Source organism: Agelaius phoeniceus, chromosome Z (assembly GCF_051311805.1).
Source record: "Agelaius phoeniceus isolate bAgePho1 chromosome Z, bAgePho1.hap1, whole genome shotgun sequence".
NCBI classification, from domain to species: domain Eukaryota; kingdom Metazoa; phylum Chordata; class Aves; order Passeriformes; family Icteridae; genus Agelaius; species Agelaius phoeniceus.
The window spans coordinates 19,620,278-19,644,133 of record NC_135303.1 but is presented as its reverse complement, the minus strand read 5'-3'; the positions used below and the strand labels follow the sequence as shown (position 1 = coordinate 19,644,133).

At 36.6% G+C, this 23,856-nt stretch overlaps 1 long non-coding RNA gene across 1 annotated transcript; it reads right to left on the bottom strand.

The window, feature by feature from the left end:
- Positions 1-2,926: 2,926 nt before the first annotated feature.
- LOC143692240 (uncharacterized) lies at positions 2,927-22,365 on the bottom strand. Its single transcript, XR_013180146.1, has 3 exons — positions 22,271-22,365; positions 17,583-17,662; positions 2,927-9,242 (listed from the first exon to the last, which is right to left on the bottom strand). It is a non-coding gene; the product is annotated as an uncharacterized LOC143692240 (long non-coding RNA).
- Positions 22,366-23,856: the final 1,491 nt, after the last annotated feature.

Below are 23,856 nucleotides of genomic sequence, written 5' to 3'. Positions count from 1 at the left end.
GCGCCTTCCCAGCACAAGCGCCTCCTCCCTCCGCCCCACAACCAGCAGAAGCCTCAGTTTGGATCTGGCAACCTCAATAGACTGCACCTTAATAGACTGCAAACCGCAGCATATCCCAACGGGGATTAAGGGCCCTGTTACAGCCGGCAGACAAACCGTGGGAGCTTTGTTGATTGGACGCTTGTCTGCCAGCAGGTTGGGACTTACTATTCTTGTTGGACTAATTGATGCTGATTATACAGGTGAAATACAAATAATGGCACAAACACTACTCCCACCATTGTTTATTCCAGCCGGATTGTGAATTGCTCAATTAATCCCCTTGCCTCAATTAACCGGAGGGACTGTACCACTTGGCAAGCAGCGACATGGTGAAGGTAGTTTTGGTTCCACAGGAACAATGGCATTGTTAACAGTGGACTTAAAGCATCGTCCTAAAAATCATATTGACGTCCAGTATCAGGGTCAAACCATCACCCTGGTTGCGCTCCTAGACACCGGTGCAGACGTCAGCATCACAGGGACACAGAAATGGCCACCCCAGTGGCCCACCCATGCGGCAAATGCCACAGTCACAGGAGTAGGAGGACTCATGCTTGCGCGGAAATCCCCTCTGCTGAAAATTATTATAGTGGGAAAGACTGTCACCTGTGCGGTTTCTGTAATACCACTCCCTGAGGGTGTCCACACCTTGCTGGGCTGCGATGTGTTGGCACAGTTGGGAATGGTCCTTACCGCAGATCTCCCTTTATAGGGATGGCCATTGCATGGACTTTCCCGATCCCACTCAGATGGAAAACAGAGGACCCGGTGTGGGTTGAGCAATGGCCTTTAAAAGAGGAAAGTCTCATTCAGGCACACAAGCTGGTACAGGAGCAGTTTGACCAAGGACATCTCTGGCTATCTGTTAGTCCTTGGAATACTCCTATTTTTGTGATCAAAAAGAAATCTGGCAAATATCAGCTCCTGCATGATCTACGTGCTGTCAATGATCAGATGCATAGTATGGGAGCCCTGCAGCCCGGATAGCTCAGTCGGTAGCTTTCTGGCTCCAGGGGTGGCAGCAGCAGGCACCCATGCCACCTTAAATAAGTTGGGATGCTGGCTTGTGAAGCAAACCAATGCCACTTCTATGGCGCTTTTTAGCCTTTTGCTTGATGTTGATTCTATTTGCCATGCAACACTTCAAAATAGAGCTGCAATTGATTTTCTTTTGCTTGCACAAAGCCATGGTTGTGAAGAATTTGAAGGCATGTGTTGTATGAACCTTTCTGACCATTCTCAGTCCATCCACTCCCAGCTCTCTGAGCTGCGGAGGTTAACCGGAAACCTACAGGTAGAATCGGGCTTTGGTATTGATGGATGGCTCAAATCTTTAGGCCTGGGATCTTGGCTACGCCCTATTGTTAAGGCTGGCATAATAGTAGGCATTATAGCTTTGTTGGTAGTACTAGTTTTGCCTTGCTTTTGCATATGCTTACAAAATATGGTGCAAAGGATGATATCTGCTGCATTTAATCAAACATTGCTTGTGCAAAAAGAAAACAGGGGAATTGTGGAAGAATGGCTACGTGACAGGGGCCGCGTTCTGGACCAAGAATCGGGAGGATGCAGCTAATCTGGGTCCCCGAACCTGCAAAACACTGTGTCCTTGAGCACAGCTGTGGTACAATAACATGTAGTGAGAGAGATACGTGATGAAAGAAAGATGTAACCCCTCAGGTATGAGGAAGAGCTGATATTGTAGTATAGCCAAAAGATTGCTTAGCTCGCAGAATATGTATTATTACTTATTACTTGTTGTGCATAAAAGTCTGATACTCTCTTCAATAAATGAAGCTTGCTAAACACTCATATTGAGCGTCCAAGTTTCCTTCACCACAACAGACTGAGTAGTTTTTTTCCAAATAAGTCAGTGCAATTTCACAAGAGTTCTTTGGGCAACCAACAGAAGTGGAGAATGTAAATATAAAAAGACCAATACCACTGCTTGAAATATTGTTTTAGAAGTATGTTATTATGTTTGAGATCAGTTAAAAAAATCCTGAAGATTCAAGGCAATAAACCATAGTAAAATAAATCAATGGAGTGTATCAATATGACTATCTTAATTTATATCAGTTGACTCTCTGGCCAATGGCATCTTCAAGACAGATAATAAGCTGACTGAAGTTCAAAATAGGTGTATAATTAGTGTAGTGTAGGCATATAACTTACATATTTAATGTATTATTTTAGGATAAGCTAGAATTTCTGGACTGTTGCTATGTCGTTTGTTAGTGAGTTTAAGTTACTTATACTCTGAGTTCAAAAAACATAGTGAAACTTTGTTTGTATTACCAAGAATTCATCATTAGCAAAGATAAGGCTCTAAATAAACACACATGAAGTCAGAATTTGGCTAAATTTCTGAAGTAATTTCTCTTTTGGATCCTAAAGTAGATCAATTAGAACTCATTGTCAAATCCAGTGTGCTTCAAGCATTATGTTTACCTAACAGAATTGAAAGATTACCTACAGAAATACTATCTTTGGAGAAGATTCCTATTCAACTTTATAGTTCCCAGGACAGGCCATGAGACCAGCAATAATTTTCTCCTCAGTACCCAGGCAACGTAATTATTAAAAGACTTTTCTGCTGCTCCATGGCAAATTAAGCTTGTAGAAAATCTGCTCTGCAGCCACGGGAGCTGGACAAATGCTGGCTAGCCGCTCCCAGTGTGTGACCAGAGGGCACCACAAGATCTGCCACTACCAGGTTCTCCTCAGAAAACCCTGGGTAGTGGTGCCGTCTGCGGTGTGGGTGGCGCAAGCCAGAGCGTAGCTATGAAGTCCCGAGACAAAGGAAGGAGAAAGTGGACACTTGTGTAGATGCCAAGGAACTTTATTTCCCAGACGGAACCAGCGATGGGTGTCAGAGGGGAAGGACTTGGGGAGGCACTGATAAAGGGAGTGGGCGTGATAGGAGGGGACATAAGGTAACCAATAAATGAAGATCAGGGGAGGAGTGCGAGACACAGCTGGACCAAAGAGGATCACATAGGGGAGGGAAGAGGCTCTGGAGGGAAATCATACATTGAGTTAGGGATGATTGACACAGAAAATTCTTGAAATAAAGGGGGGTGGTTACAATGATAGACAGGGGAAGTGGGCCCCAGGAGGGAGGAAATAAACTTATAAGGGCATAAAGGGAAGGATCAAGGGATCAGTCATCTTGAGGGACAAGCCATTGGCAGGAAAACAAGGGGTAAACAACTTAGGGAGAAACCATAGTGAGGGGAGTAAATGGGGGGAACAGAGGACAAAACCATATCTTAAACTTAAAAAAGGGGTAACTAACTTTACAACTGAACTTCTATAAATACTTTTAAAACACACGACGCCACACTCCATGGCAAATTAAACTTGTAGAAAGTTTTGATCAGATGTTTGATAAAAAATATTCAGCAAAACAAATATTTTACATTTTCTATTGGCATTATTTCATTTGATATTTTGCATCTATTGTTTCAATTGACAGGTGTTACTTTGCTATTAACATATATTTTGCAAACATATAGACATCTGATTTCAGGTGGCCTAGTGGCAAGGGAAACTTTACTTTCTTATGTTGGCATTTTCATTGATGGAAATTAATTTTGTCAATAGAATAATGTCTATTCACAAACAGAATTTCTATACTCAATCATTTCAGTAAAAATTGAGGAAAAAATATGAAAATGGAGAACACAAATACTAGATGTTATAAAAGTTTTCCAAATTTCACAATCTGGAGTCTTTCACTCAGTTGTTATAAATGATCAAATCTGTAGCCAAATTTATAAAAAATTTAACAGAGATTTATTAGATCAAATAACAAAAAAAATAGAGAATTTCAAAATCCCACGACAGCCAAGACGGCGTCAGCCCCGGGTACAGCCACTGGGTGACCTTGGGTTCCTGCTGACAGAGTGACAGCGTTCCCCCTAAGGTTCACCCCGAGTGCTCTTTGCAGCCAGCTTATATACCGTTTATTCTGCCTGAGGCAGAGATGACCACATATTTCTTTGTGTCTCCTTGCATGTAAAGTTGAATGCATACATGTGCAGGAACAGACAAAGACAGTGTCCAAGACCCAGACAAGTGTCTGAGTATCCAGGCAGAAGATATATTCACATGGAGTAGGTGATGCTGGCTCCTTGAGTACCGTAGATTTAATCCTCCAGGTGTATGGTCTTGTGAACTTCGAGACATTCCATTAATCATCTCCAGGAAGGTCCAGATGATATCTTCCATATGCTGGTGCCAGAGGAAACCCCCTCTGATAGCTCCAGTCTGTCCTATTCAGATCTGGTATTGTCTCTTCGTTGTCCGGGAATCGTTTACAATGTGCATAATTCCCGTTCCCAGTCAGAGCAACTGCAAACCTAGCTCATGGCCCAGGGCTTCCCCATTCATACGGTAACAGGTTTGATATTATCTTAACGCCTTCCAGGAATTGGTTATAGTGTGAATAGAATGCTGTTCCCAGCCAGAATGGTTACAAACATAAGTTTGATTTTCTCCTAATATTTTATACATACATATATCTATTTCTACAGCATGAATTATCTCTATCATATATAACACAGCTGTTATGTTTTCTTACCAATCTTCCAGCAAAATAAGATATTCATGTTTTAATTAAGCAATAACTCATTGAGGAGCCTTTACTACCAATGTAAATTGCTTCTGGTTGCTGGCAGGATTAGAAGAGAAGTTACTTAAGTCACTGGAAGACAAGTTAGTTTTTGGATAAAAGGAAACTGTAAATGATGTATTGCTAAATTGCTTGCACTATAAACAGTGTTTCAGTCCAGAACTAGGCAACCATATTCTTGCACTTCATTTTGTTACTTCAGCATCAACCTCCTGTACGTCTGCATTGCACGGACAAAACCAAATTCCATATCTTTTCTATAAAATCCCCTCTCTGCTCCCATTCCAAGTTATGCTATCACTCTCGCTTTCATCTGAAACTGTGAGGAAAGTCTCATTTATTCATCTTCTATCCTTATGTTCATGTCTCTTGACTGTGGTCAAAAGGAACTGTTGTTAAGATGATAATTTTGTGGTCTGTCAGATTGTCATCTTTATTTGAACAGCTACACTTAATTCTTCTTCTCTTCCCAATCAAATGGAAAAAATTATTCATTTTTAAAGTAATTAATATTTTTAAGTAGATAAATAGTGTATATTCTTTCTGTCTTAAGGAAAGTAGGCCATTAGTAAATTTTTCAATCAGTATGTGAAAGTTCTAAAGCAATGCCTATGCATTTTTCTCAGTCCTCACATAACTAAGTGGTAGAATTTGGTAACAGAGTAAAAAAAAAAGGCTTGAATAGTCTGCTTAAACAGATACAGAGAATTCTGCTTGTGTTCCATACATCTAGATTTGAGATCTCAGAAGATTGCAAATATACCTTGAATATTTGTGAGCTGATAAAAATATACCAGGTAAAACACAGTGTAAGTACCAGGTTTATATTTATAATATTCTTTCTTGGAAACAGCAAATACTGAGTTGCTAAAAATACTAATTTTTGAAAAAAGGAATCTCTGTTGTCAACTTGTATTTCTTTATTTTAGAACTAAAATGCAAAATACAGGATGCCATATATTTACTTATACATTTATGTTAATTCTGTTCTTCCTTTTATGTGAATTAACTCCTGCAAATAGAAACAGAAGAAGAGGTCCCACTAGAAAGTACCCAAAACCAGGGTCATTTTGAAAAGAATAATAAGGTGAATATTTCACAATATACACCTTGCAGTGTTTTAACAGAAGCTAACCTAAGATTTATAACTCCCAAAAAATTAAATATTTTAATTTTTACAGTTAAATAACATATTTTCAAGATTTAAGATAAGCTTAGAGAGAACAGTGAATCATTAAGTACAAAATGATGGCATGTTACTGAAGCAGCTATGATGATCTGTTCTTAGAGGGAGTAATTCAATAACTGAAGGACTAAGAATCACTCATTCCTTTGGAACATGACTATGCTATAAAGAGACAGACATTAATGCTAGGAATAAATTCTAAGCAATACATTTAGAAAACGCAAATATAATCTTGGCAAGGTCTGTGTACATTGCAGTTTGACCTTCTGCAGAGTTCAGGAACTGATTGTCTGCCTTGTCAAGATGAGCATACGGAAGGGTGGTATCACAAGCAGCAGAACTACCTCTTTCTTTCCCTAGACATCTTTCCCACCTGTCTATCTACTTGAAATCTCCCACTTTATTCATTTGATGGCAATGTGATGAAGTCAGGCTAGAGATCTTTATCTACACATTTACTCTAGTTTCCTTGCCTGGGTGCCTTGATCTGTGTGTAGAGGTAAAGTCTCGTATCACACTAATTTACAGCTATCTGTTGGCTATTTAGGAGTTATGAGATTTTAGTGCCCTATGTAATCCTGGAAGAATATGATCGTTTTCCAAGAGCACTAACAAAGAGTATTTGTAGGCAGTTATACCTTCAGTATTCCACAAGGCTCCATCTTATCTTATTATAACATTCTTATCTTTTTATAACATTAATTTGTTAAAGGCCATTTGAGCAGACATTTTGATACTCTTGGGTGACAATGTTCAACTCTACATCATTATGTATCAGCTCTTTCCCCTCAGCATTTTCTAGCAAAGACTAGTGTTTGAAGACCTTATACATACAGGTAGTGAGTAAGTACTGTAGCAGCAAGCCCCTGAATGGGGAATAACGAGCATTGACTCCATGATTGCAGAAGGCTGATCAATTGCTTTATTACTATACTCTCCTATTAAGAAAAACCCATCGCCCTTGCCAGATAATCCGATACACACTTGGTCAATGAATCCAAAAAACCATTACCAGAGTCCAGTTAAGAAACCACCCTTTGGTAAAAAATCTCCATAACACATTCCACATGTGCACCACAACAGGGTCAGCAAGTGGAGATAAGAATTGTTTCTCAATTTGTCTGAGCTTTGTCACAGCTTCCCAGGAAAATCCTGGGAGAGAATTATGTATATATGTCTCTCTCTGTTCAGAGGATATGTGATTACCAAAAGTAAGTGAGTTGAATCATAGCAGAAATGGCACCGTCTTTACTGAGGAAGAATACACAGAAGTTATTTTTCGTGTTTGTTTATAGCTCTTGTCACATAGGAAAATTATTTGAAGATAGCTGTCACAGACAGGAAAATATGGTGGGAAAAGATGCTTTTTTCCTTACTTTAGGGAAAAAATTGCTGAAGTTGTCAATGTCATGAATATCTAAGTTAAAAATTAAACGATACATGCAATTATATCATACATCCAATGATACATTGCAGATGATACATGCAAAATTCTGGAATATGTTATTAAAAACAATTATCTTCTTTTAGCATATGATTGTTCAGATCTGTTGTTCTGGACTCGTCATTAAAACAGAGTTAATTACAACCAATGCTTTGGCCATTTTTAAACAGTGAAGAGTGGCAAGGATTTACCTTTTTTCTATTCTGCACTCCCCTCACTCAGTGAGCAGGCTGGGAATGGGCAAGAGACTGGGAGGGGACACAGCTAGGATAGTTGATGCCAGCTGGCCAAAAGAATATTTAATACCTCATTAATATATCAGGTGTCACTGTTGAATAAAAAAATACACAGACTCACCAGAAGACTGACTGGCATAATGCACCATTTATTTTGGAGTGCTCCTTTTTATATACTGTTTCCAATCCAGGTGGACTTGATTGGTCATTCAGTTAATACATTTCACCTGATTGGCTAATTAACAAGACACCCTTTTTATGAATACTCTTTGAGAAAAACAAGAAAACAGAGACCAGGAAAACAACACCTGCCAGGTTGTTTATAATAACAAGCTATCATTGTTTGTCTTCTACTCCCTAAAGTCTCCCAGGCCAATTCTGGGAAAACTTACCTAGTTTTCTCACTCTCTGACCAGGCTGTTACATCCACAGTCAGGCTCAGCAAAGAACACTAGAGTCAGAAGAAAGAAGGGGATGCTTTTGGTTTCTGGGGTGTCCATCACTCAAAGAGTGGCAATGAGCATTGGTCTGCTTGTGGGAGGTGGTGAGGGATTGCTATTCTGTCACATCTGTTTTATCTTTATCTTTCCTTCACCTGTTAAATAATTTTTATCTTGATCCATCAAGTTTTCTTGCTTTTCTTCCTATTCCCTTACCTGTTTCAGTAGGCAAGAGAAGGAATGAGTGAGTAGCTGTGCAGGTGCGTATCTTCTGGCTGAGGTTAAACCACCACATGAAGAAAAAATTTAGGAGTTTTTTGTGAAGTTAAAAAAACAGATCACATTACATTTCTGGAGTTGCTTTTAAAAGTTAGTCTTTCCTCTTTGCTTTAGTTTCAATCTACATTTCTGTCAGATACTAGGGAAGAAAAAAAGAAAAATACCTTATAGAAATTTGCAGGACAAAATGCATTTAAAGATATTTTACAAAAAAATAGTGTTTCTTTCAAAAAACAAAACAAATCACAGTTTCGTATTTCTATTAGAAGAATTTTGGTAGAAAAACATAGCTAGTTGTCTACTATGTCTAATTCACTACTGACTTCAATGGGGATTATTTTTACTTCACAACTGCTTTTTATTCTGTCTGTATGCATATGCTTTAAAGTAGACAACTATTAAATATTTGACCCCAAATGTTTCTGGGGTGTGTCCTGCCTGGCTTCGTCTGGCCTCGCTGCTGGACCAAAGGCAGCAGCTGTGGCGTTTTTCACCCCAGAGATGCCTTTGGCTGGCTGGGTGCTGCAGCTGGGCGCTCAGAACAAGTCCAGGCAAAATAGGAACTCAGTTTACCTTTGGTGGAAAAGGTTCAGACAGCAGTGAAGAGAAAAGGAGCAGGTTCTGCCGTGTAGCTTAGATCCAGAGTTTTATTGTAGCATGGTAGATTTCTGAATCTGGCAACAGCTCCAGACCGACAGACGACCTGGCTACATGGTCTCGTGTCCTTTTAAGCCCCGGGGACAGGGGGAGGGGAGGGACAGGTGAGGGCCAACCAGGTGTGAGCAGGGGAAGGCTCAGGGGATGTGGACACTAGGACAAACCAATGAGCCCAGGCCTGGGGGGCATCTGCCAATCACACGACGCCTTGCTGGAAGGTTTAGATTAATGAGCAGCTTCCAGGCAGGAGGGCAAAGGGGGAGGGGGAAAGGTTGGCATACCTGAGGGGGATGGGATAGGTGAGACAGGAAATGGCGACACACTGCAACAGAAAACAAAAAGATGATAGCATAAATAGGAAAAGTTGTTATTAAATTGAATGTTTCTATTTCGTACTGAAACTATCAACTACAGTACATAATCCATGCCAATTTCATGTGTCTTATTGCTTATTTTACACTATCAGTTATAAGATTTCCTGATACTCACAAAACCACTCTTTTAACATTTGATAATAATCACATTTTACATAATCTACCAAGAATGTTTGTGTCAGCCATCATTCCACCGACTAATCACCTGCTTTTGTCCCACAAGGTACTGTGAAGACCAGGACAAAAAGGGGATCACTAATGAACATTATTTACTGTCTTTATTGAGTGTAGACTATGTTTGCAAAGTTAGAATGATGAAAAAAACATGTTTGTAAAATGGAAGGTAATGATATTTTCCTATTGAATACTAACACATTATGGAGATTGAAGTGATTTACTCTTCCATATGATATCTCATTGCCTGCAGATGCAGAACAAATGTATCCACTTTTCTGCTGAGAGAGATCCTTTGTCTTACAGGAACAATACCCTTGTTCTGGTATCATCCAAAATTCATTGTTTCCTGACTTATTTTCAGCAAGTTAATGCAGTATTCCAGAATTTTTATTTTGTTTGGGTTTTGTTTAATACAATACCTTTAGATATGTGTTATCTAATGCTTTATTTATAAAAATATCACAGTAGATATCTGTTATTATTGAAAAACCTCTAAGAAGTTTTCAGGGTGTCCTCAGATTGGTTGTGTACTTAGAGAATATTTGCTATTTTAAAGCTAATTTTTCCTCGTGCAACCTCCTTTGAATACAAAGGTTACTAGAACAAGGCTGATGCATTGATTTTGACATATCAGTTTTCTTTGGCAAAATTGAAAGTTGTACCCCACACTTAAATTTTTTAGGGGTTATCCAGTTTTGTAACCCTGAATCGTGATGTAGCAAACATGAGGAAATAATGCAACTGGTCTCTTGCAAATATACTTGTAACACACTGCAAAGTTCCTGCTCCCTCTACCCCATTAACAGTACAGTATCACATTTTCAATTCATAGGGAACAAAATCAGAGATTCACAGTATCATTAGAGTGAAACCTGGAAGTGCAAAGAAAACTCCATTTGTGGGAACCAAAGAGAGCTTAGAGTCTCTACTTGCTCTTGCTAAAAAGCAGGTTTAGTTATGAGTAGGAAAGGAAGGAAGGAAGCTTTGTAAATTAGTATAGGGAGGCTCCTCTAAATTTTCATTCCTTTACAGCACCAATAATACTGGGAAAAATTGTTCATTCTCAAAGACAATATATCTCAGGTTTCTCCTAACTTTCTGACAACACTCTGGTCTCTCTTTTCTTTTAATTATATGTAACAGAACTAGAATCTAGACTTTCTAGTACACTTTCTGGTGTACTAGAAAGTCTGGATTCTTCATAACCATAGCAGAAAATGGACTAATCTTATATACTTGAAGAAATTTGGAGGAAAAAAGGGATGAAATTTCAAAGCAGCTATAAATCCTGTTGTGCCAAATTTACTACCCCATGTATAGGCTCAAATTGGCAGCTGCGCAATGTAGAATGTGAGCCAATCATGCGGGTAGGAGTTTCCTAGAGCACCATGTGAGTTCACAGTGGTTTGCAAAGCTGTGAGTCATGCAAGATAATTAAAAAAAAAAAGAAAAACAAAACCATGCAATATAATTTAAAAAACAAACTTAAAACCCCACAGGTTCAACAAAAAGAAATACCTTTTATTATATACAAATATTAGATATAAATACCATTTATTGAGAACAATAAATGGTATTTTCCTTCTATACTTCAGTAGTGAGGTATTTGGGCATTTAGAGGCTATTTTTTGCACCGTGCTTCAGTTTAGATATGGATTAATAAGGATGAAAGATTCAGAGATGTTAGAAGGTCAAGACAGTGTGATCTACAGGGGAAGCTTGAGCAGCTGCAGGAAAAGAAAAAAAAGGGGGATAAAATTTGTAAACACTTTTCTTAACAGGAAATTGAAAAACTGTTCTAACTATTCACAGCTGTTCTGTGAATAGCACATTTGCTGCAGGAAAGATTTAGGTTAAACACTGGGATAAATGGGTGAACAATGATGACAGTAAGGAACCAGAACAGATTTCCTGGTACTGTTGTAGTGTTTCCTTCACTGAAGGTCCTTAGGATTAAGTTAAACGAACCTTTGTTAGACATATTGAAGATGTGATTAACATGGCTTTAAGCACAGCATAAGCTCAGATGACATGTTACTCAAGGTGATTACACGGCTTTATGGTTCTTTGAAAAAATGACTAATTTGTAATGAAAAACATTGCTTGGAATTAAAAATTGAAGGATTTTACAAAGAAACTTTCAGAACAAATAATCTTCACATCTTCAAAATTATCCCTATTTTTTCCTTCAACCACATGATACACTGATTATCATTTCATGACTATTTTCCACCCTCTTAGGCATGGGATTTTTCTTTTCAGCATAAACAAAAGAAGGCAAAACTATTCAGTATGGCTGCATATTGGACCCTGAATTTGAAAAATATCCTGACAAACATATTCTTTCCTTCCCCATGGTGACTGTAGTACCACAAGGCAGATACTCCAGCTATTAAGTTTTCATTATTCAGTTTCCATTTGCACAGTTTAGGTATTGAGACTAACATGTACATTTTGAGTAGAGTATTCATATTCTAGAAACAAAAGGAACACTGGGTGTTCAGACCCATAGGATACATCAGAAGGCTAAACAAGAATGATAATAAAAACTCATGACAGACTCAGAGAGTCTGACACAGCTGGCTGGGATTGGTCATTAAATTAAAACAATTCACATGCTGGGTGAACAATTCTCTAAATCACATTCCAAAGCAGCAAAACAGGGAGAAGCTAAAGCTTCCTAGAAGAAATCCTGGTGAAGGGATTTTTCAGAAAATATCACGGTGACACCTATTGACATTCTTCATTGTATAATGACATATAAGTATCTATGTCATTGTACCAGGAAGCATTTATGCAGTTCAGTTATTGTGAAAACAAAGACCTGAAATAATCCTCGAATTAACCATTGTATGTTTCATGTTCAGATCATGAAACACACAACGGTTAATTCAAACTTGCTGCTTGTTTCTGCAGAGAAGGAAAACCAAGAACACCATTGCCTTTCACAAAGATGGAGTGGTCCATGAAATTACAGAAAGGAGTCCTTGAGCCTTATGGAGCCTTGTGAAAGAGATATAAAATGTATTGATCTTGTCAGGGAAGTGTGATTTGACTGAAGGAAATATGAAAATGTTGTCCCCACTTTCCCCCTACATGGGGCTGAATTAATGTTTCCACTGATTTTCTTTTGGAAGTTCCTGGTAATAGCAAAATATTGATAGGGCTCAGAGGGACTATTTATTACCCCCATGTCTCAACATTCCCTCAAGATTTTTTGAAAGATTGAACATTATGCAGAGCTTATCTGTTCTACAAGATTAAAAAGATGGAAATGCATAGACAAAGAGTGTCACAAGTCTGTCCCCAGAAGGGCCAGGCTTTCTGTACTCCTCTTGCAACTATTCCATAGGTAATCCTCCACATGATATTCTTCCATAAATTTACTATTGAAAAAAAATATTCTAGTCTAGGATAAGGTATGTCTGAGTCTCATTGGTTCCCAGACACTCCTTTAAGGAAACATGAATTATTTGACTGCCTACTCTTTTGCTAAGTACCTTATTATTGCAGGAATATGACTAAAATAATTGACAATAAAAGTATAAGGTAGAAATATTGACAATTTTATGACACAGTGGGACATACATATCATTTTGGGATGTCTGTAAATTACAGCTAGAAAGTCAATTTCATTACGTACTAGAAATGTTTCAAATAATTTCATGGTAGCAATTAGGTAGCACTGCAAATTGCAGTGGTCAAATCATGCTATAGATGAGATGGCCAATCTGACATGAAACTTTCTGAGGAAAAAAATTATCAAGTTAATTCTGATGCAAAACTGGAAATCAAAGAGCACTAGAAATTCCAGTTAATAGCAAAAACAATTAGTTCCACTGAGTATTGAATCTATGTCTCTGCAAGGTTTGTGTTATCACAGTCATGCCAACACCAAACACAGCCTTTCCATAATATTTCTTCTAACTTAAAATTGTCAAAGACTAAACTTAGTTCCATAAGATTAACAATTTCTTTATATTTCCTGGTTTAATTTGATCATAATAGGTATTACAAACTACAAATTACAAACTTTTTTAGAAAATTTCTTAAATTATGGTTTTAAAGTAACATTTTCCAACTGTAGAACTGGGTTAGACTTTGAGCTGTAACAAAATGGCATGCACATCGTGGTAGACAAAAGGCAAAAAAAGGAGGTGCACAAAAATGTGGTGCAAAATTACACAAGTTGTGGCAAAGAATGTGGGTTGATTGTTTTCGCAATTTCTTTATGTGCCACAAGATGGCAACATTTAATTTTTAATGGACAGAGACTGTCGGCTAAAGATCTACTTTTATAGTCCATGGGTTTGGGAAAAGTGCTAAAAGGCAGAAGTTGGATGTTTTTTCCTAAGAAAATGCAAAAGCTCTCAAAATACAATCTATATTTACAAATCTATTGGGAAGAAAAATTTTAGTTAAATAAAATATTTGGAGAGCTCTGTATGTAAACTGATTCTCAAAGTGTGAGCAGAGGAACCTGATGTTGAAATTTATCAGACTTATACTGATTCACTAACATGTACTGCCCTAGCAGATAAGTTACTAGATATGGCTAAACATTCAAAGGGAAATGTGGAGCAGAAAGGATCATCATAACATACTATTTTGCTCCACAGAAAGTCCATCACAGTTTTCAAAATGTGGTTTCAACTAAGGAGTTTGAATTTGGTTCCAGATTTTCTAAAGCTGTGTGTTTGGAACTCTAAACTTTGTATTAAAAAAAGTTTCTCTGGTTTATCTTTACCATATTCTTCCTTCACAATTTCTTTAAATGGGTCTTTCTTAGGCTTTCAAAGACCAGGAGCAATAGATATAAAGGAAAGCTTTTGAAAATAACATCTGTCCCAAAGGCCATTTCTCTAAAGGGTATATTAAGAATCATGCAGGTATAAGCAGGAATCATGCTGTAAGCATGTAAGTAAGAAATAGCAAGAAAACTGTTAAAAGCTAAAGAAGAAGGAAGTAAATGCAAACAAAAAAAGTGAAAGAAGTCTTGGAGGAACAGAAACTGTTTCAATTGATTTAAATAATTGTATTGATATTTCAGAGTTTATCCAAACCTTGGGACTTGGGATTTCACTCTCATAACACCCAAATTGTACTTTCCAAACTGTTGCAAAACATGGCCAGGAACTGACCATCAATGGCAGGTCTTTATTCAGCCTACAAATATATAACAGAGAAACTATAATCTGTAACTGAGAAGTAAGATGCAGAATCATTACTCCAAGTCTAAAAGGGAATCCTCTAGAAATATCTTTATAAACTTCAAGGAGCATATTTTGGGGGACGGGAAGGATTGTTATTGCTAATAATGAAAGCAGACATCCGATGACTGTTTTCAGAACAGTCTATGCCATCTCATGAATATCCTTTAAAATTGCTAGAGCTTTTACAATGACATAATTTTGGGATGCTCTGCTTCTCTTCTCCTTATCTGTGTGGGACAGTGACTCTGGCTTTTTCTTTCTGTCAGCTGCACTAATGAAGACTGAGCATATCTCATATAATAGCCAGTATTTCTTTGGTGGAATAGAAGTGAACGGCTCTCTTGGACTGTTACCAAATATTGGAGAGCTCTTAATTGTCTTACATCTTCTTAGACAAAACTAGGAATTACCAAGAATTGCGCCATGCTCCTTATAGATGTTTTCATTGTTTACAGGTATAATTTTTCATCATTATTATCATCATCATTGTAATTGTTGTGGTTATCAGTTATTGCTAAAATTATTGTATGCCTTTGTTTAATCTCAGGTTAAGCCTAAAACAGCATTAATGACTGCAAGCTGGCTCCAGTTTAAGAAACCTGTAGTTTTGAGCTCCAGCACCACCCCTTGCATTGAATATTACAGATTAAACACAGGAAAGACTTCAAATAATAGATATATCTGCTGCACAGTATCTCAGAAGAAGCCCTCAAAATCAGCATCCTGGATAAGAGGATAAAATAGCTCATGCTGCAAAAGGGGAATATTTATGGCTGATTCTTTGGATATCTACTGAGGAAAGAAAGGCTCAGCATGAGAAGCAGGAGAAAAGAACAAAACCTAGGAGATTGACAGAAGATTCAGAAGGTTTTTGATGCCAGTAACTAACATAACTGAAATTTTCAGATGAACTAATGGATACCTTCTATATTAAGACAATCTTATATACTAAATGTCTATACAGAATTACATTTTTTAACATTTGTAAGTGCCTGAGTATTCAGGCACTTACAAATATCTCTGCATGAGTAAGCAAGTGTATCTGTTACAATTGTTTATATCTTTGCAAACATATAACTACAGCATTTCACCACTGGAATTTATGTTTCTTTCAGCAAGTGAAAAGGGATTCTTAGTGAGAATCAGAGCTAGAACAAGAGATGGAAATTGATGGCTGATGATGTCCTGGATTCATCTGGGAGAGAGTTAGTTTCTTCTTAGTAGCTGGTGTTTTAGATTCAGTATGACAATAATGTTAATTACATACTGATGTTTTGGCTGTGTTTAAGTAGTGCTAAGGACTTGTCAGTATCTCATTATCTGCCAGTGAGGAGCTAGCTGCACATGGAGCCAGGGAGAACAGCTAGGACAGGTGACCTGAACTGGCCAAAGGGATATTCCAGTCATAAAATGTCGTGTCCAGTATACAAAATGGGGGAGTTACCCAGAAGGGAGGCCATGTAAGGACTTGAAGAGGGCAGTTCCCTGTCTCAAAAGTCCACAGAAAGAACTTTGCATAAGATAAGCCACCAGAAGAAATTTACGATAAGGAATTTGCAAGAGGAAGGTGCTAATTCCAGGCCTGGCAGAGGTGAGGTCTGGTTAGCACATCCGGGTTAATGCATCCAGACAAATATTCCCACTCTGGCAAGCTGTGGGAAAGGAAGCAACTGCTCATATATATATATATTAGCTCAAATTGTGGGAACAGCATGTACCACTACCCCATGGATTCCCATAACATGTACTGTATAAAGGTGGTACCCTCAGAAGAACAGCTCTGAGACCCCCAACACCAAAAACCCTGGGTGAAAAGGAACCAACAGCATGCAGCTGGACCCATGGGTGGTGATTATCTTTTGCTGATCTCTCTCTCTCTTCCCTGCACCAGTTTTTTTTTTTTTTATTTCCTCAATCTCTCTAACTCAAATTCACTGTTAATTAAGACTGCATTATTGACTTCAGCACATGGTCTCATTTTCTCCTTAATTCATGTAGAGGCATCTTTCACTAATCCTTTTTTAACACACTGATGGAGATTCAGAGATGGGCTGGACATCAGTGGGTGACATGCAATTGTATTGTGCATTGCTTGGTGTTTGTTTTTTCTGGTGGTTTTTTGTTTGGTTGGTTGGTTTTTAATTAGCATTACTCTTATATTTCACTTTATTTCAATTTTTAAACCCTTGTTATCTCAATTTTCCTCCCCATTCCACTGTGTGCTGCTTAGCTGCCAGCTGGGCTTAAACCACAACAGACATTTATACCTAATTTTTGAATGGAAAACACCTCCTTCAGCTGTGCATCTGTTCTGAAATAAATCAGTGTTAAAGATTGTGTAACTGGTTTTTCTGTTTAGAAATATTTTTCCTTGATCTTTAATGGTACAGCATTTTATGACTAGCATAAGATTTAGAATAAGTAGGATAATTTATAATACAAATAAAGACTATTTTTGACTAGTGGGTCAGAACAATTTATTGTTACTTAGATCATGTGGTGTTCCGTACCACCAAATCTGCAATGAATATTGTGTTAGCTGGTTTATTTAACATGACAAGGACAACATAACAGTCAGTTTCAGTCCCAGTGGAAACAGGAAAGATAATAATACAACTTTTAATCATATCCTTGGCAGAATGCAATGCTTTTGTTCTGTATAGGTGAGTGAGATTGAGAATTTGCTATTCTGTTGGATAAAAATTCTTGTTGGATTTTGTTCTTGTCCTTCTGAAGTTGGCAAAAGTATTTCCAATGTGTTTGGTAGAACAAGGATTGGGTCCACAGTAATAGTGAAGTGTGACATACATAGTAATTTTGATGTACAGAGGCTGCTGCTTTGAATTACAGGATCACTCATGCAGTTGGGCTTGAAAATAGGACAGACACAACATTTACCTTTGGAGTCCATGCAATATTTTAGTTTAGGGATAATGTAATTATCATACTTTCCTGTCCCAGGATAACAGTCTTCTGAGCTGTTGGATGAAAGCCAAGAAAGACAAACAGTTAATGAATATAAACACTGAGATGCAAATGTTTCCAAAGAGTGGACACTTGTCCTTGGGATACAATTTCATTTCAATTGTTTCTGTCAGAGAAGGTAGTTAGAAAATGAAATAAATCATTGAACATAGTTACATCACAGTGACAATTTTTTACTGCTAACCAAACTATGCCTACAGGAAGGAAGTACCTCCATGTACTATTTGCTGCAAAGAGAGGCTTTTCTGCTTAAAATAGCAGTAAAAGGTTCTGACACTTGACCTGAAGATAGCCTGAATGCTACCTTTCTGTGTCACAGATGTAATTTTTCTAGTGTTATCAGCTCTGATCTACAGCTTTGCAGCATAGCTGCACACAGGTTCTTCCCATCTGCTTTAACTATTTAAAATTATTCACATGGATCTGCTTTATTATTTATGGAGGACTAATGCTTAAGAGGCTTCAACATAAACATGGACCCAATTGCGTTACAGATACATCCTATTAAGATTCCAGAGCCTGTTCTCTACGGAATTTAACAGTTTGCTAAATATTTGTGTGTTTCCATATGATTTATAGCTGTTTGTATTGTAATATCTCTACTGAAACCAATATCTTCATTTTACTCATAGATAAGCCTGGTATTAAAGAATCTGGGCATTAGCTATAGATAATATTACTAATTGTCTTGTTTGGATTATTAAGTTTTATAACTGCCATAAGAGATAGCTCTTTATAGGCATACAAAGAACTGGGATAAAGAAGACAGAAGCAGTTTGGTCTGCTGATCTGTTCCTACCAATCAAATTATTCTCCTAAAGTATATGAATTAAAAAAATGGGTATCTACCTCTCATAGGCTTTCTACAAAAATCACCGAATCTTCATATTTTCTTTAAATGTCAGTGACAATAGCTTTTTGGCATTAAACAATCCTTAAAAGGACTTAAACAGAAAGACTTTAATATGGTTGTAAGGGAAACACACACTGCCTCACTAGGAAAAATCTGAGAAGAGGGTTTGCACGAATGTGGAACAATCTCCCTATGGAAATGATCTTGCATTATTTACTTCATATGATCTCTGATAAAAATATCTGTGTGAAACTAGCTTTTTGGAAAATGTGCTTGCCATTTAGTTATTAATTCAGTGTGAGTTCTGCATTCTGTGGTGGGCCTAGGTTCACATCTTTAGTACATAAGACATACCTATCACAATTTTAATGGTAAACAGTAAATCATAGAAACTGAAAATGGGACTTTCCTGGTTTTTACTCATTTGCATTGTATTAACTGTTCCTACTGCCAGAAATTCATGTGTAACATGAGCAAAGCTTCATTTTTAAATTTTTACTTCAAATAAACTTATGCTTATTAATGCATGTCATTCAATTTGAAAGTACTGAAACCGTTTCTAATAGCTTTCAAAATAACTTTGCAGTCTTCTTCTTTTAGAAGTCTTATAAATTTAGAAAATTTCAGTATTTGGAGGGAAAAAACAAAATAAATGGAGGTAATATTTTCTGTTCTTATTGATGATAACCTTAAAAGACACGAACAAGATTTCCAGAAATCCACTAGCCTTGATTTTTCACTTGGACTCTGACCTCTTCCATCATACTGACAGTACAAAAACCCTTTAAAATTTAAATAACCCACTGGCTGAAGAAGTTCTTGATGTAAATGAAAATTGGGTTCAGTTAGTAGAAAGAACGCTGAGGAAAATTAACCCTGTAGTGAAGAAATTAAAATGCATTCTCCTGAAATAAATGCTAATTACATAGTGGAGAGAAAGTTCAAATGAGACCCTGAATCTCAATGCACAGAGAGTCAAACACAAACACGGGAAACCTATTGCTGCACATGTAACTCTAAAACAGATGAGGACTTCCCTGGTTCCTGCCCACATCTATTGATTTTACAGCTGCAGACTTTTTTGTTGTTGTTTTTTGTATTATTTTTTGTTTGTTGTGGGTTTTTTGTTTGTTTGTTTGTTTGTTTTGTGGGGGGGGGGGGTTGGGGTGTTTTTTTGTTGTTGTTGTTTTTGGGGTTTTTTTGTTCCATACTTTATACAGTGATTTTTCATTTCACAGAAGATCAAAATCTTTTTCTAAATTAAGTCTGGAAGAACTTGAACTGCCATCCTAAGAGTATTCAACTCATTGAGGCATTGAATGCATTCCTGACTGTGCTGCTCACGTAACTGTAGCATACCAGACAAACTAACCAAGGAAACTCATAGTAAATTCAAGATGACTTCTTTTTCTTTCTATGGAAAGTCAGACATAAAGCAAGAAGCAAGTGTTATTATTTGTCTCTGTATTTACTGACTTTTGGATTAAAAATGCAGTTCAGGATTAAGAAGAATGTATCATGAACTTTGTCGAGAGACTAAAGATTAATCAGCAAGTGTCCAAGAAAGATCCGTGTGAAAACAAGCACAAATTTCAGGAATTTCTTGGGAAACTATTATAGTCAGGCAAATGACTTTATTTGTTGCAAATAAAGTCAGCTGTCTTACATCTGAATTTGAATTGTCCTTTTCACTTTAGCTGATATGTTTCAAATATTAGAAGGAAGTAATATTAGGCAGTAATTAAATATTATCAATAACTGTTGGAGAAACTAGGAATACTACAAAACTCAGTAATCTTGACATAAGTCAAAACAATCAGTATTTATTACCATGCTTGGTTTGTTTTGGCTTGGTTTTTTTTTCTAAGAGCATGAAAATATAACATCAACATCTATAAAGTCCCTGGAAACAGAGAGAAAAGCCTTGCTGAACTATGGTTTGGCAAGTCTTGGCTTTTCAGATAAGTGAAAATTGTTAATGGAAGTTTGATTTCTGCTATGTGATTTAGCTGCTTATATTCAAATGCACATGTGGTTGACGGGAGTTTTATCTAGAGTCATAGCACAGACATTCAGAATGGATTATTTAGGAAAAAATGCAAACCATTTAAAAAAGTAAATGTAAAATATCTTCCTAACAATAGCATTTGGTATTTCTGGAAAAGCCTTGGACTCTGCTCTCTGCTTGTGAAAAGAAATTATAGAAAGAATTCTTCTGGAGGCTTATGGTATGCTTTTCCAACAGGCAACAAATTTTATTTCTAATTTGTTTTTATCATCTCCTTGGTGAAGTTAAGTATGTGATAAGCTACACATTATTTGCCAGGAGTTACATAAATCATCCTTGCAGTTGAAAATGAAATTTGGCTGTATGAAAATAGTAATTTAGTAAAATAAGACCTGTAATAAAAAGAGTGTTTCAGTATTACAATTTCTTATCTTATAGAAATACTACCTTTACATACACTTGTAACAGAAAGATTACTTCAGGTTAATAAGCACTTTAAAGAAAAATATCACCTTAATCACCAGAAACTTCCCTGATCAGACAGGTACTTTAAAAAGTAGTGCAACATAATATGAAATATGGTTTATATGGTGTTTTGAGGGAGCTTGTAAATCCCTATTGCCAGACCTGGCTGACACTAAAAAACTGGAACTCTCACCCAGGAAAGGAGAGACCAGACAAACTGAGTTCTTTAACTGAGCAACCAGGTGTCAGTGGTGAACTTGAAAATAAAGCTCTGTGCTATGCAATACATTTGTTGATATGATACTGAAATCCACATTTGTGTAAGAACACACCCATGTGATTCTATATCTTTATTGTGAACTCTATGATACTTACTGAACTGGGAAGAAAACCTCTCTCAGTAATTCAGGAATGAGAATATTGTATTTCACTCCCAATTTGATTCAAGCAGACTACAAATGAAGTCAGTTATAAAACTGTAATTGTCCTGTCAGTGACAGATGAAAGTAGCGATCTTAGTATTTGTCCTTTCAAGTTCATTACAGAAGATTTAACACAGTGAATGACAGCATACTCATTAAGAAACAGCGGAGTTTGGCAGATTTAATCCAAATGAGAAGGGTTTGCAGCCATTACGATTTTTGTAGAAAATGCAGCAACCCGAATCCCCAGAGAAACCTTATATTGAGATTTGCTCTCTCTGCTGGGTTATTAACAAATGTATGAGGCTGGTGCAAATGAGTCATGCGAGCTGCAGTAGATTTCTTTTTTCTTAAATGTCTCATTACAGTATGTGTCAATATGGCAATGTTGCAACTGCTAGGCAATAGAGACATAAGCAGACAGTAACATCTGAATTTCAGCAGTAACTTTTACATCTCTAAAGGTTAATCAGTATTTTCCACACAGAAATTAAACAGAAACTGAAAAACATGTTTTATTGCAATGTAAAATGTTTCATTATGTAAAACTCAATATCCAGAAGATGATTGTTCAAACAGAACCATGTCCATTTTTTAGTGACTCCAGGATGAATATTAAAAAAAATATGTTGCGATTGCCCACAAAACATTCACTTTACTCAAACTGAACTTTCTTTGAGATGTCTGCATTTTCAGAAAGGATGGCATTTTGTTCACACAATTTATAAATCATTAAATAATCTTCTCAACATCAAATAAAATTGAAACACTACTCTTTCAAAGAATGGTTTTAGCATCCTCTGAGAAGTGGACATATGTAGAAAATATATGGAATGAAACATGTAACACTTACCTCTATCAGGAAGGTTAAGCCACAGAATTTTCTTAAAATGTCAATGTCATGCAAAACAGTCATAGAGAGTCTCCTGCACTGAGGAACACTACATGATACTATACATCAAGAGCTTTTTTTTTTTTGTCTAGGGATAGATTAGACTATGACTAACTTTACAAATATCAAGAGGAAAAAATAATTTTGTTATGCTGGCTGGAACAGTATACCACATATATTTCATATATTTTCTTAATCCTCTTAAGAACCATGAGAATCACAAGGGATCAAGACATGACTCTCTCCAATTCTTATTTATATATACATAGCTCCATTTTACAGATTTTTCTGATAGAGCATATTAGGATAAATTTAAACATAAAACATTAGTTAGCAGTTTTTGTGAAGCATGACAGTACTGCAGAAATAATCAAAATCTGGAAATTACAGAAAATCCTAAATTCTAAAAATTTACTTGTCAGTTCAAAAAATATGAAAGCACTCGAGCTATAACTAAAAACATGAGAATTCAAATGTAAATAATGGTTAAAATGTGTCAATTTTAATATTTGAAAAGTACGGTTCCACTCATGGAGGAAAGAAAGAAGAAAGAACTGGAGGAAAATTTTTCCATATATACATTATTTATTAAGATCAATTTAATAAATACTGCAAGTAAGACTAATAATTAGCTGAGAATTATTGCATTTTTAATTGTCTTTCCAATACAGCTATTTTTACCACAATAAATCCAAGGAAAAGAAAGATACTATGACTTTAAATTAATTTATGTTGAGCACAGTGGGTACCAGAGTCAATTCATGTTGCCATGACAACAGACACTGAAAATTTAAACATCCAGTGACAGGCTGAATTCCCTGTAAAGAAGCTACTCTGCATAAAAATGATATACTAGTAAAACATTAAACAGATCTACATACAATCTATTTATGTTAAGCAGACAACTTGATTATAGCTTTTAAAGAACATAACTATTCAGGCACTAAGCTTATTATCTCAGTTTAAATATCTCTGAGATTTAAAGAACAACCTGAAGACCAGTAAGTAAAAAGACGAAGTAGCCAATAAAGAGGGATTCTTGAAAGAAGATTCCTTTTTATTTTTTTTAGGAATGCAATTGCATTATCTATCATATATATTTGATTAAATTGCCTCTGCAAATATATCATCCCTCCACACAAAATTAAGCCTGTAGGTTGTTCTTTGCATATTCTTTACAAGAAAGCATTTGAAAGCCTCATAATGCATAAATATTTCTAAGAAAGTTCTTTAACAACGTACAGAATTACTGGATTTGAGAATGAATATGTTGTGCTGGCACTCAGCAAATTTTTTATAAACCAGTGTCATGTATTGTAAATGCAGAAGAATTTGTTGCACGTAGGACAAATGTTTCAAGTCATAGACATAAATCAAGTAGTGAGAAAAGCATTTTATTGTCAACTGGCCAAACTATCCAAAAAAGGATACAGAAGATGTAGACAAGGAGTGAAACTACCACCCCCCTATGATTTATACTCCGAAAAATCACAATTTGCCTCTACATGGAACAGAAAACACTGCTTTAGATCTGTTGAGCAGAATTC